The 12722-nt window shown below is 42.5% G+C and overlaps 1 long non-coding RNA gene and 1 pseudogene across 2 annotated transcripts in view; one reads left to right on the top strand and one right to left on the bottom strand.

The window, feature by feature from the left end:
- LOC138843884 (uncharacterized) overlaps positions 1–3087 on the top strand; it is a 58215-nt gene extending 55128 nt beyond the window's left edge. The window contains exon 4 of one of the 2 annotated variants that reach the window (XR_011379027.1): positions 2173–3087. This is a non-coding gene — a long non-coding RNA (uncharacterized lncRNA). The remainder of the gene's footprint in view (positions 1–2172) is intronic. The other variant, XR_011379029.1, reaches the window with a different exon arrangement.
- A 4645-nt stretch (positions 3088–7732) lies between these two features.
- On the bottom strand, positions 7733–8551 carry LOC138843883 (large ribosomal subunit protein uL23 pseudogene; annotated as a pseudogene).
- Positions 8552–12722: the final 4171 nt, after the last annotated feature.

The raw sequence follows: 12722 nt of genomic DNA, 5'->3' as shown, positions 1-12722 counted from the left end.
AGTACTTAGTTTTTCATTAAACATTTATGTTGGGGCCAGCATTGTGGTATAAGGTGTTAAGCTGCAGCATGAAATGCTGGCATCCCACATGAGCTCCGGTTCAAGCCCTGGCTGTTCCACTTCTGATCCATCTCCCTGCTAATATACCTGGGAAAGCAGGGGAGGAAGGCCCAAGCCCTTGAGCCCCTGCACCCACATGGGAGCCAAGAGACCTTGGCTCCTGCTTTTGGACTTGCCCCCGACCTAGTCATTGCAGCCATTTGGGGAGTGAACCAGAACATGGAAGATATCTCTGTGTGCCTCTCCCTCTCTCTGTATAATGCTGCCTTTAAAATAAATCTTTAAAAACATGCGTGACATGGGTTGACTTGTGCTCCCCTAAAGTTCATATATGTTGAGGTCTTAGCCTCCTGTATGTCAAAATATCAACTTATTTGGGAATATAAACTTATTTTGAAGATTTAGGCCATACTAGAAAGGCCATACTAGAAAGGGTGAAGAGGCCATACTAGAAAGGGTGCAGCCGTAAACCAAAGTGACTGGTGTCCTTCTACAAAGGGGGCAACCTGGACACAGACATACACACAAGGAGAATGCCAGGTGAAGATGAAGGCAGAGACTGGGGTGATGCTTCTATAAACTGGGGAACATCACAGATTGCCAGAATTATGGGGAGACGCATGAAACAGCTTTTCTTTCACAGTCCTCGCAAGGAACCAATTCACTGCCACCTGAAGAGGACTTCTAGCCTCCAGAAACAGGCAACATTAAACTTCTGTTGTTCAGGTTACTCAGTTTGTGGGTACATTGTTAAGGCAGCCCTAGCAGAAGAATACAATGTATTTTCGTCTTTAAAATTTCCTTGTTACCAAAAGGGCTTATTATAAAACAAAATGCATTACTAAGCAATGAGATAAATAAATAATTATATAAGGATTCTTTTGAAAGTTCATGGAAAATGGAATTTAAAAATAAGTTGGCCGGCACCGCGGCTCACTAGGCTAATCCTCTGCCTGTGGCGCCGGTACTCTGGGTTCTAGTCCTGGTTACTCCTCTTCCAGTCCAGCTCTCTGCTGTGGCCATGGAGTGCAGTGGAGGATGGCCCAAGTGCTTGGGCCCTGCACCTGCATGGGAGACCAGGAGAAGCACCTGGCTTCTGGCTTCAGATCGGTGCAGCGCGCCAGCCGTAGCAGCCATTTGGGGGGTGAAACAACAGAAGGAAGACCTTTCTCTGTTGTCTCTCTCTCTCACTGTCTAACTCTGCCTGTCAAAAAAAAAAAAAAAAAGAAAAAAAGAAAAAGTTAAAGAGACCTGCATTGTGGTGCAGCAGGTTAAGCTGCTGCCTGTAATGTTGCAATCCCATGTGAGCACCAGTTCAGGTTCTTCCACTTCTGACCCAGCTTTCTGCTCAAGTGCCTGGGAAAGTGGTGGAAGATGGCCAAGAAATTGGGCCCCTGCCACCCAAATGGGAAACCCAGATAGAGTTCCAGGCTCTTGGCTTTTGTCTGCCTCAGCCCTTGTTATTCTAGCTATTTGAGGAGTGAACCAGACTTTTCTGTCTCTGCCTCTCTATCTGTAACTCTGCCTTTCCAATAAATAAATCTTTGTTTTACTTTTTAAAAGTTAAGTAAGGGGTGTTTGGCACAGCAGTTAAGACATCACTTGAGATGCCCACATCCCACATTGACGTGCTAGAGTTTGAGTCCTGCCTCCACATCTGATTCTACCTTCCTGTTAATCTACACTCTGGAAAGCAGTAGGTAACGGCTCGAGTGGGAAATCCAGATGGAGTTCCTGATACCCAGCTTTGACCTGGCCCAGTTTCAGCTGTTGCAGGCAACTGGGGAGTGACTCAGCAGGTGGAAGATCCGTTTCTTTTTTCTCTACCTTTCAAATAAAATAAAAATACATAAATAATTGTTCCTTAAAGGAGAAATTTATTTTGGTGCAAAGTTATTTTGAAATACATGTGTATTTTTTTTTCATGTTATGTATTTTCCCTGAGTTTTTGAAGGTTCATACATGTGAATGATGACAATAAATGACGAAACTACTGTAGCAGAAGTTTGCAGGCCTGCAATATGATCTTTGCAGGGCTACGTGACCCTTTTTCCTGCATGAGCCTCCTGTGCTTTTAACTAATGGCCTCTCATGTTTCTCACTGATCTCCAGGGACTGATAAACTGGATCAATATTTGCATCTTGAAGGCTGAAGCATGGACCAGAAAGAGATCGTGGTACAACTGGCTCATGAACTAAGCGGCTGGAGGGGATACTTGTGTGGAATACTTCTCTCCCATTGCCATCTGGGACCAAACGCAGCTGATCTTAGCTACTTGAGTCCAACCGCCTTTTTTTTTTTTTTTTTTTTTTTTTTATCAGCAAGCTCCCTGAACACTATCTTCAAAAGGAAGTATTAGTTATTGTATAACTGGCAAGGGTTGGGAAGAGAGATAAGCTATCACTGATCATATTTAAGATTTAACATGTGTTTAGCTGAGTTCTCTGTTAAGTGCACTTATACCTCATACAACACTAGAAGAGACCAAGACAGAAACTGGAAGTACAAAGTGGTGGCTTACCGCACATATCTCAGATTATGATAAGGCAACAATTGCATTATAATACCTTATTTAAAATCATTAATACTTAATTTAAAATGACAAATGCAGGACGATGCTAATGTGAACAGGATATCCAGGCAATCATCAAAAATAGCAACTGTTCTGACAAAAGTAGGCCCTATGTTCACCTGCTTCATAAGCCTTTCCCATAGACCACTTCAGTAGGGGTCCAGGTGAATCATGCTACCTTGTATCCATGCCAGCTGTATGGGAAGTACATTTGTCATGCACAGCCTTTTTTTTTTTTTTTTTTAACTAAAATGTGCAGTGTTACAAATTAAACCACCATTGTTTCCAGGCTGTATATGAATCTCCTGTTGCTGCATTGACCTAAAATATAGCAAAGTTTTCTAATTTATAGGCTTATATTGGTTGTCAATTTCTTCTTTGCTTTTTCTCTCAGTAAAGTTTTCCTCAATCACTACTGATTTTTTTAAATAAAATTTTTATTTATTTGAAAGCACGGAGACAAAGAGATCTTCCATCTACTGGTTCACTTTCCAAACGGCCACAAGGAAAGTTAGATGAGAAGGGGAGGTGCCAAGACTCAGCTGGCCCCTTGCAGACTTGGGTTAAGGGTGTCTAAAGTGTCAGCTTAACCTGCTGCACCACAATACGCACTCCTCTGCACATTGTTTTTGTTTGTTTGTTTTGTTTTGCTTTTAAGATTTATTTGTTTGAAAAGTAGCGTTACAGAGATATGGGCAGTGAGAGATCTTTCATCCACCAGTTCACTCCCTCAAATGGCTGTAAAGACCAGGCTGGCCCAGGCCAAAGCCAGAAGCCTAGAATTCTATCTGGGTCTTCCACAATAGTGGCAGCAGCCGAAGGTCTTGGGCCATCTTCTGCTGCTTTCTCAGGATCATTATCAGAAAGCTGGATGGAAAGTGGAGCAGCCAGGCCTTGAACCTCTGCCCATATGGGATGCCTGAATTGCAGGCAATAGCTTAACCCTCTGTACCACAATGCTGGTCCCTCTGTATATTTTTAAACAACTGTATTGAGATACAACTGCCATACAAAATGAAGCATATATTCAACGTGTACAACTTGATGGGTTCGGAGATAAATACGTAACCATGAAATCACCACCACAAACCTATCCATTATCTCCAACATTTTCCTCCTGCATAGTATTTACTACTGTTATTATTTTTGATAAGAACACATAGATTTATCATCTTAGCAGATTTTTATATGCAGTACACTATTGCTAAGTATAGGCACTATGCTAAACAGTAGATCTCTAGGACTGATTCATCATTTATAAACAACATTTTGTATACTTCAACAGGCATCTCCCCATCTCCCCTACTCCTCAGATTCTGGAAATCACTGTTTTTCTATGAGCTTGATTATTTCGATTGATTTTATAAGTGATATCAGGTAGTAATGTCTTTCTGCGCTTAGTTTATTTCACTTAACATAATGTTCCCCAGGTTCAACCATGTTGTTAAAAATTGCAAAAATTGCCAGCACTGTGGCTCACTTGGCTAATCCTCCGCCTGTGGTGCTGGCACCCCAAGTTCTAGGCCCGGTTAGGGCACCGGATTCTGTCCCAGTTGCTCCTCTTCCAGTCCAGCTCTCTGCTGTGGCCTGGGAGTACAGTGGAGGATGGCCCAAGTCCTTGGACCCTGCACCCGCATAGGAGACCAGGAGGAGGCACCTGGCTCCTGGCTTTGGATCAGCGCAGCGTGCTGGCCGTAGCGGCCACTTGGGGGGTGAACCAACGGAAAAAGGAAGACCTTTCTCTCTGTCTCTGTCTCTCTCTCTCTCTCTCTAACTCTGCCTGTCAAAAAAAAAATTTCAAAAATTTTCTTCTTTTCTAAGGCCAAATAATATTCCATTATATATATATGTATGTATACATATTCATATATATCTTTTTTTTTTATCCATTCTTCTGATAGGCAGTTAGGTTCCTCTCACGTCTTGGCTATTGTGAAAAATTTTGCCATGACATTCAAGTACTGATATCTTTTAAATCACTGATTTTATTTCTTTTCTATAAACATCCAGAAATGGGATTGCTGGATTATATAGTAGGTTTATGTTTTAATTTTTGACAAACTTCTATATTGTTTTCCCTAATGGCTGTGCTAACTTACATTCACACTAACTGTGTACTAGAGTTCCCACTTCTCACATCCTCACAAACAGTTGTCACCTTTCATCTTTTCAATAATAGTCATTATGAGAGATATGAAGTTATAGTTCACTGAGGCTTAAATTTGTAGTTCCTTAACAGTTAGTGATGTTGACCACTTTGTCAATGACTTCTTGGCCATTTGCACATCTTCTTTGTAGAAATGTTTATTCAGTTCCTTTGCCCATTTTGAATCTAGTTGATTAACCTTTATCATTGAGTTGTAAGAGTGCCTCATTTTTAAATTTTTTTAAAAATGGCTTATTTATTTGAAAGGCAGAATGACAAAGAGATAGGAAGGTGGGGGAGGGGGAGGAGAGAGAGAGGGAGTAAGAATGAGAGAGAGATATTTTCTATCCACTGGTTCACTCCCCAAATGCTTGCAATGCCAGGGATGGACCAGGCCAATACCAGGAGTCAGGAACTCCATCATGGCATATCACGTGGTGGTAAAAAGCTTAGTACTTAGGCCATCAACTGAAGCCACCCAGGCAAATTAGCAGGAAGTTGAATGGGTAGTACAGAGGCAGGACTTGATCACAGGTACTCTGGCAGCAACTTGGCCTGCTCTGCCAAAAGACACATCTTAAGAGTTCCTTATTTTTATATTAATTGAAGCATTTTGAATCTTTAAATTAAAATTTGAATTATCCTTGCACTTTTGTATTTTTTTAATTAAAGAAGATTTTATGCTGGCAGTAATTATATTAATTTATGGGTCACAGTGTGGCAGTGCATGTACAAATGGTACAGATGAAAACAAGGCAACAACACATCTCCCTCCCTGCCATTACTTTCTGATCAAAGGCTTGGAGCTTCTGCTTCCAGATGTTCATAAAATATATACCAGGTTACTGTGGACAATACTCTTCCCAGGCTATGTGACTCTGTCTAGGCATTTATTCCTTCACTCTAATTCTGATTTGACATTCATTATCCAAATTCTCTCTATCCTCCCTACCTTACCACTCGCAGCCTATCGTAACCAGCATTCTTTGTTCAGACTGAGTTTGTTGTTCTTTTTTTTGTTTGTTTTGTTTTGTTTTGTTTTGTTTTGTTTTGTTTTTTTACAGGCAGAGTGGACAGTGAGAGAGAGAGAGACAGAGAGAAAGGTCTTCCTTTGCTGTTGGTTCACCCTCCAATGGCCGCCACAGCCAGCGCACTGTGGCCGGCGCACCGCGCTGATCTGAAGCCAGGAGCCAGGTGCTTATCCTGGTCTCCCATGGGGTGCAGGGCCCAAGCACTTGGGCCATCCTCCACTGCACTCCCTGGCCACAGCAGAGAGCTGGCCTGGAAGAGGGGCAACCGGGACAGAATCCGGTGCCCCAACCGGGACTAGAACCCGGTGTGCTGGCGCCGCAGGTGGAGGATTAGCCTAGTGAGCCGCGGTACCGGCCCAGACTGAGGGTTTTTGTTGTTAGTGTTGTTTCTCAGTTCCCACTTACGAAGGAGAACATGTGTTATTTGTCTTCGCTGTGTTACTTATTTCACTTAACATGATGTCATCCAGTTCCACCCATTTTACTGCAAATGACAGGATTTCATTCTTTCTTCCATGGGACTTATATACCATATTTTCTTTATCCATTCTGGTGATGGCCACCTTTGATGATTCCCTGTCTTGACTATTGTGAATAGTGCTGCAATAAGCATTGTGGAGCAGGTATCTCTTCCACACAATGATTTCATGTTGTTTGGATATATACAGAAGTAGTGGGATTGGTAGATCATGAAGTAGCTTTTAAAGAACTCTTCATACTGTTTTCTATAGTGGCTGCACTAGTTTACATTCCCACAACAGTGTACAAGAGTTCCTCTGTGTCCTTGCCAGCATGTGTTATTTTCTGTCTTTTGGATAACAGCCATTCTAACAGAGGTAAGATGATTTGCATTTCTCTGATAGCTAATGATATTGAGCATTTTTTTCATAAAATTGTTGACCATTTATATTTCTTCTTTTTTTAAAGATTTATTTAATTGAAAGAGTTACACAGAGAGAGGTGAGGCAGAGAGAGAGAGAGAGAGAGAGAGAGAGAGGTCTTCCATCCTCTGGTTTATTACCCAAATGGCTGCAACATCTTGAGCTGTGCCTACCCAAAGCCATGAGCCAGGAACTTCTGGGTCTCCCACGTGGGTGCAGGGGCCCAAGGGCTTGGGCCATCTTCTTCTACTTTCCCAGATCATAGCAGTGAGCTGGATCAGAAGTGGAGCAGCCAGGACTCGAAGTGGTGCCCATATAGGATGCCAGCACTACAGGTGGTGGCTTTACCCACTCCGACACAGCACCAGACCCTATATTTCTTCTTTTGAGAACTGTTTATTCAGGTCCTTTCCCAAATTCTTAGCTGGAATTTTTATTGTTGCCGAGGTGTTTTGTTGTTGTTGTTGTTGTTGTTCCTAATACATTCTGGATATTAATCCTTTGTCAGATAAGGAGCTTACAAATATTATCTTCCATTCTGTCAGCTGTCTCTTCATTTTTAAGATTGTTTCTTTTGCTGAGTAGAAGCTTCTGAGTTTGATGTAAACTTATTTGTGTAGTTTTGTTTTTGTTGCCTGTGTTTTTGGGTGTTTTGAAGTATTTCCCTATGTTCTCTTTTAGCAATTTTACTGTTTCAAGTCTTACATTTAGATCCTTGATCCATCTTGAGTTCAGTTTTGTAAATGGTAAGAGGTAGGAAAATAACAAAAGATTTTTTAAAAAGTTACTTATCTTTTTTGAGAGGTAGTGTGATACAGAGAGAGGGAGCAAAAGAGAGAGAGAGAGAGAGATCTTTCATTCACTGGTTCATTCCTCAAATGGCTCAGTTGCTGAGGGGAGACCAGGTCAAAGCCAGGCACCAGGAACTCTATCTGGGTCTCCCATGTGGGTGGCAGGGACCCAAGCCATCATCTGCTGCCTTCCCGAGCACATTGTCAAGAAGCTGGATTGGAAGAGGGGCAGCCAGGACTTGTACCTCACTCTGATATGGGATGCTGGCACTGCAAGCAGTGACTTAATCTGCTATACCACCATGTCTACCCCTACCAAAATATTTTTTATGGTGACAAAAAATATATTTAGATTTAGCCAGCTGGACCTAGTTTAAATGACCCCGATTTTGTTGGCAACAGCTAAAGCATCCCAATCAGGAGCCAGTCAAACATATGCCTTCTTCTCTCCATCATGCCTGATCAGGTATTGCCCTTGGTTACGTCAGCATCACTGAGGTTCTTCACAGCCTGTTTGATCTGGTGCTTGTGGGCCTTGACATCTACAGTGGACACCAGCGTGTTGTCTTCTGTCTTCTTCACGGTAGACTCAGTGGCCAGGGGGAACTTGTTGACCGCACAGTGGTCAAGCTTGTTTGTCCTAGGAGTGCTCTTCTGAGGATATTCAGGTTACCGCCAGGTGGGTAGTGTCTTGGGGTCAAACACAGGTGATGTGTTTATCTTTTTTATGGCTGTGAACACCTATCGGCATTGCCTTTTAGTTGTCAAAGGCTTGGATTTGGCTTTGGGAGGGGGCAGAAGCTTCCTTCTTTGCCTTTGGAGACATCTTGGTGAAAAGGGTTTCTTTTTTAGAGATTATGTTGGGGCTGGCTCTGAGGAGCAGCAGGTTAAGCTGTGGACTGTAGCCTCGCATCCCATATGGGCACTGGTTTGTGTTCCAGCTATTCCACTTCTGATCCAGCTCCCTGCTCGTGCACCTGGGAGAGTAATGGAGAACAGCCCAAGTGCCTGGGCCCCTACACCCAAGAGGGAGACCCAGATGAAGCTCCTGGCTTCTGGATTCAGCCTGGCCCAGTCCTGATTATTGCGGCCATTTGGGGAGTGAACCAGCAGATAGAAGATCTCACTCCTCTCCCTCTGTCTCTCTCACTGTAACTCTTTCAAATAAATAAATAAAAATTTTTTAAAGGACTATTTCAGCCTTGCCATTATTTAGAAATAATAGCTCATGGTGCTAACCAAAATGAGACAAACTTTTAGCAGGTCTTAGTGACTTGATGGAAAATACATCCTTTTAGTGCCTGTTCCCAGGATACACTGCTCCCATTGTCCTAACCTTGACTAACAACTGATCCACATGTTAGTGTGGTCTCTATCAATGTTGATAGAGCCCTGTGATTTGCTTTGCTCTTACAGCCTTTGGACTGCTTTGTTGAAGAAGTCTGGGCTCCTCAACTATATGCTGGAGTCATGTGTCCCAACTAATAACAGCATTAACCATTAGACATGTGAATTCTTTTTAAACAACCTTGCCCTGATAAAGCTATCATTTGACTTTAGTCACATGAGTAACTCAGGCAAGACTAGCAGAAAACTCTCACTAAGTCCAGGCCAAATTGCTCTCATCCATGGAATTGTAGGCAAATACAGATTTTTTTTAAGATTTATTTATTTATTTGAAAGAGTTAACACAGAGAGAAAAGGAGAAGCAGAGAGAGCGCAAGAGAGAGGTCTTCCATCCACTAGTCTTCCATTGGCTACACTGGCCAGAGCTGTGCCAATCTGAAGCCAGGGGCCTCTTTCAGGACTCCCATGCAGGTGCAGGGGCCCAAGGACTTGGGCCATCCTCCACTGTTATCCCAGGCACAGCAGAGAGCCAGATTGGAAGCAGAGCAACCGGGACTCAAACTGGTGCCCACATGGGATGCCGGCACTGCAGGCAACATCTTTAACCGCGTTGCCACAGCACCGGCCCCTAGATGTTGTTTTAAGGCATGAAGTTTTGAGTTTGATTTTTGTGTAGCAATAGATAATTAACACAGCATTGTATGCTTTTTGGCTTTTATTCTGAGTGATATGGAACGATATTTGATTGTGAATAAAGGAGTGATATGGTCTGAACTTTCAAAAGGATTACTCTGTAAACTTGAAAAAATTAGTTTGCTATAACATATAGGAAGGTAATTCAATAAAGATATGATGGTGGTTTGGATCACTAAGTAGTAGAAGTGTATGTGGTGAGAAATGGCGAGAATCTGGGTTCTGAGTCTATTAAAGAGTTTTGTTGGCAGATTGATCGTAATGTATGAGAAAAAGTCAGTATCAAGAATGTCTCAAGGCTTTTTGCCCGAGCAAGTGGTCAGATGATGAGATCATTAAATGAGTTGGGGAGGAATGCAAAAGTATTAACTTGACGGAAGACAGTAACATCAGGAATTCTATTTGAGTATGTTAACTCTGAAATACTGAACAGATATCTAGACTATAGGAAAATGATATGGACTGCAGATAAAACTTCAGGATCAGGGAGCATATAAATAATAGTTAAAGCTGTTGCTGGGATTCAGTAGGAGGTTCCCAGCTAGATTTATTCCAAGGTTCTTTTCTCAGCATAATAGATGAATTCAAAGTAGAGCCATAGATAAAGCGCAAGAGTGGGAACAAGATTTATTTAAAGAGATTAAAGAGATAGTGCACACTCAGATTGAATGCAGTCAAACTTGTGGGGAGAATCATGCCCCACATCGGTTCACTTTATAGTGTAGGGGATGTGTCCTAATAGAATATACAAGTGGAGTGGAGTTTGGGCAAGTCCAGTGTGCCTGATGATCTCTGGGAAGGTTTCATGGCATCCGTACATGCAGCTCAGTTCGTTATGGTGAATTCTGCATGGTGGGGGGTAGGGCTCAGGTGCTGAATGGGAAAGTGCATGAGCTGAATTTGCATGGAAGTGGGCAGAGTTTTTAGCAGTACAGGGCTATGGCACAGAGACTGCGGTAAGCCTCTTAATTCCTTTTCCTTCACTAACTCCCATTCTAACCCACATCAAAGTCATTAAACTAGCTGTAATTTTCCAGGGATCAAGAGAGAAGAGATGATTCAATGACTAAGTTTTGGGACACTTGAGTGTTCAGAGCAGCTGTTCTCAAATGTGGTCTGTGGTCCCATGGGGTTCTCTGAGACTCTTTCACAAGGCCCTGGAGGTCAGAACTGTTTTCATAGTAGCACAAAGACATTATCTGCCTCTTCTGCCATGTTGATAATTGCACTGAAAATATAAAAAACAATAGTGGATAAAACTGCTGTCACTTCAGCACCGATCAAGACACTAGATTCAAACCCCATTCTTCACCACCACTGCTCTTGCAGTTTAAAAATGCTAAGCTTCTCTCAAGAATGTCCTTAGGAGAGAGTAAACACTGCTTTTATTAAATTTTGAAACTTCAGTACATATCTGCTATGGCTTGGATGTAGTTTAATGGTTTAATTGTGTCTCCCAAGGTTGCACTGTGATTGAGGACTTGGTCCCCAGGGTGGCAGTACTGGGAGGTGGTGAATCCTTTGGGAGTTGGTAGCATGACCTCCAAAGATACAGTGAGACCCCATTCTCTCTGCCTTCCTGTTTGGTGATGTAAACTCTTATATACACACAGACACACAGATACACACACATACACACACACACTGCCATGAGGTGAATACAGCTGGGAGGGCCCTTGTCAGAACTGAGTCAATCCAGTCACCATGCACTTGAACCTCCAAAACTGTGAGCTAAATAAATCTTTTCTTTTTAAAATATTAGAGACCTTGGGTATTTTGTTATCGTAATGCAAAGCTGAGTAATAAAGCATCTATTTAACAATCGGTGAAACAACATAGAAAGTTCTAATAAAACATTTCTGGTACAAACCCGAATATTTTTATTATCTAGAGGAAAGAAACTTGTATCATTGTTTAATTTGTAGACCGGAGACCAGTGCTATGGTACAGATGTTAAGCCATCATCTGCAGGCCCAGCATTCCATATGGGTGCATGTTCAAATTCTGACTGCTCCACTTCCAATCCAGCTCCCTGCTAATGTGCCCGGGGAAGCAGCAAAGGATGGCTGAAGTACTTGGGCCCCTGCACCCACATCGGGGACCTGGGTGAAGCTCCTGGCTCCTGCCTTCAACCTGGCCTGGTCCCAGCTGTTGCAGTCATGTGGAGAATAAACCAGAAGTTGCAAGATTCCTCTCTCTCTCTCTCTCTTTCTCTCTCTGCCTCTCCATGTCTCTTTGTAACTCTACATTTCAAATAAATAATCAATAAAACTTTTTTTTAAAAAAATTGTAGACTGACCAACCTGCTTTTTTCCCCCAGGGGACACAATTTTTAAATTAAAAAAATGAGTAATGGAAAAATAAGCTTGTTAAGTTGAATTTTTGGCAGACACATTTCTTGAAACAGAGCAAGTGGCCTTGTCATTTCAAAGGGAACAGCTGGCAGCGTTTGTTGCCTAAGATAAAATTTGAGCTTTCAAACAAATTAGAATTTTGAAAACTTTGTATCTCCCTCTGCAGGTTTGATATTGTACCTCCATTTGTCTGATGAGATCAGCGATGATATTGGCTACTGTGATTTTTTTAAATATATATATATTGTACAATGAAATACATCAGCATTTAGAATGTCACAAGTCATTCCCTACAGCCTACCTCATTCAAGGAACCAATATTTTCAGAATGCATTACATTACAAAATTATGCATGCTTACAAGAGCCCTTCCAATGGGGCCAGTGCTGTGGTGTAGCAGGTAAAGGTGCCGTCTGCAGTGCTGGCATCCCATATAGGCTGCTCCACTTCAGATCCAGCTCTCTGCTATGGCCTGGGAAAACAGCAGAAGATGGCTCAACTCCTTGGGCCCCTACACCTACGTGGGAAGCTCCTGCCTCCTGGCTTCAGATTGGCGCAGCTCTGGTTGTTGCAGCCATCTGGGGAGTGAACCAGTGGATGGAAGACCTCTCTCTCTCTCCCTCCACCCTCCGTCTTTCTACTTCTGCTTCTTTTTAGCTCTGCCTTTCAAATAAATAAATAAATCTTTAAGAGAGAGAGAGAGAGCCCTTTCAAGTGAGACAGACAAGTGGAGGGAGTGGTTGAGCCACCTGGGAGTTCCTATTACCACAAGGCCTACAGGATATCAGTTTGGTTCCTCTTGCTCTGAAGACAACACACCCCCTGCCTGGAGGAGGCTCAAACCAGT

Source organism: Oryctolagus cuniculus, chromosome 9, assembly GCF_964237555.1.
Source record: "Oryctolagus cuniculus chromosome 9, mOryCun1.1, whole genome shotgun sequence".
Classification (NCBI taxonomy): Eukaryota; Metazoa; Chordata; class Mammalia; order Lagomorpha; family Leporidae; genus Oryctolagus; species Oryctolagus cuniculus.
The sequence above is the reverse complement of the archived record's forward strand: the minus strand, read 5'-3'. Positions and strand labels throughout refer to the sequence as shown.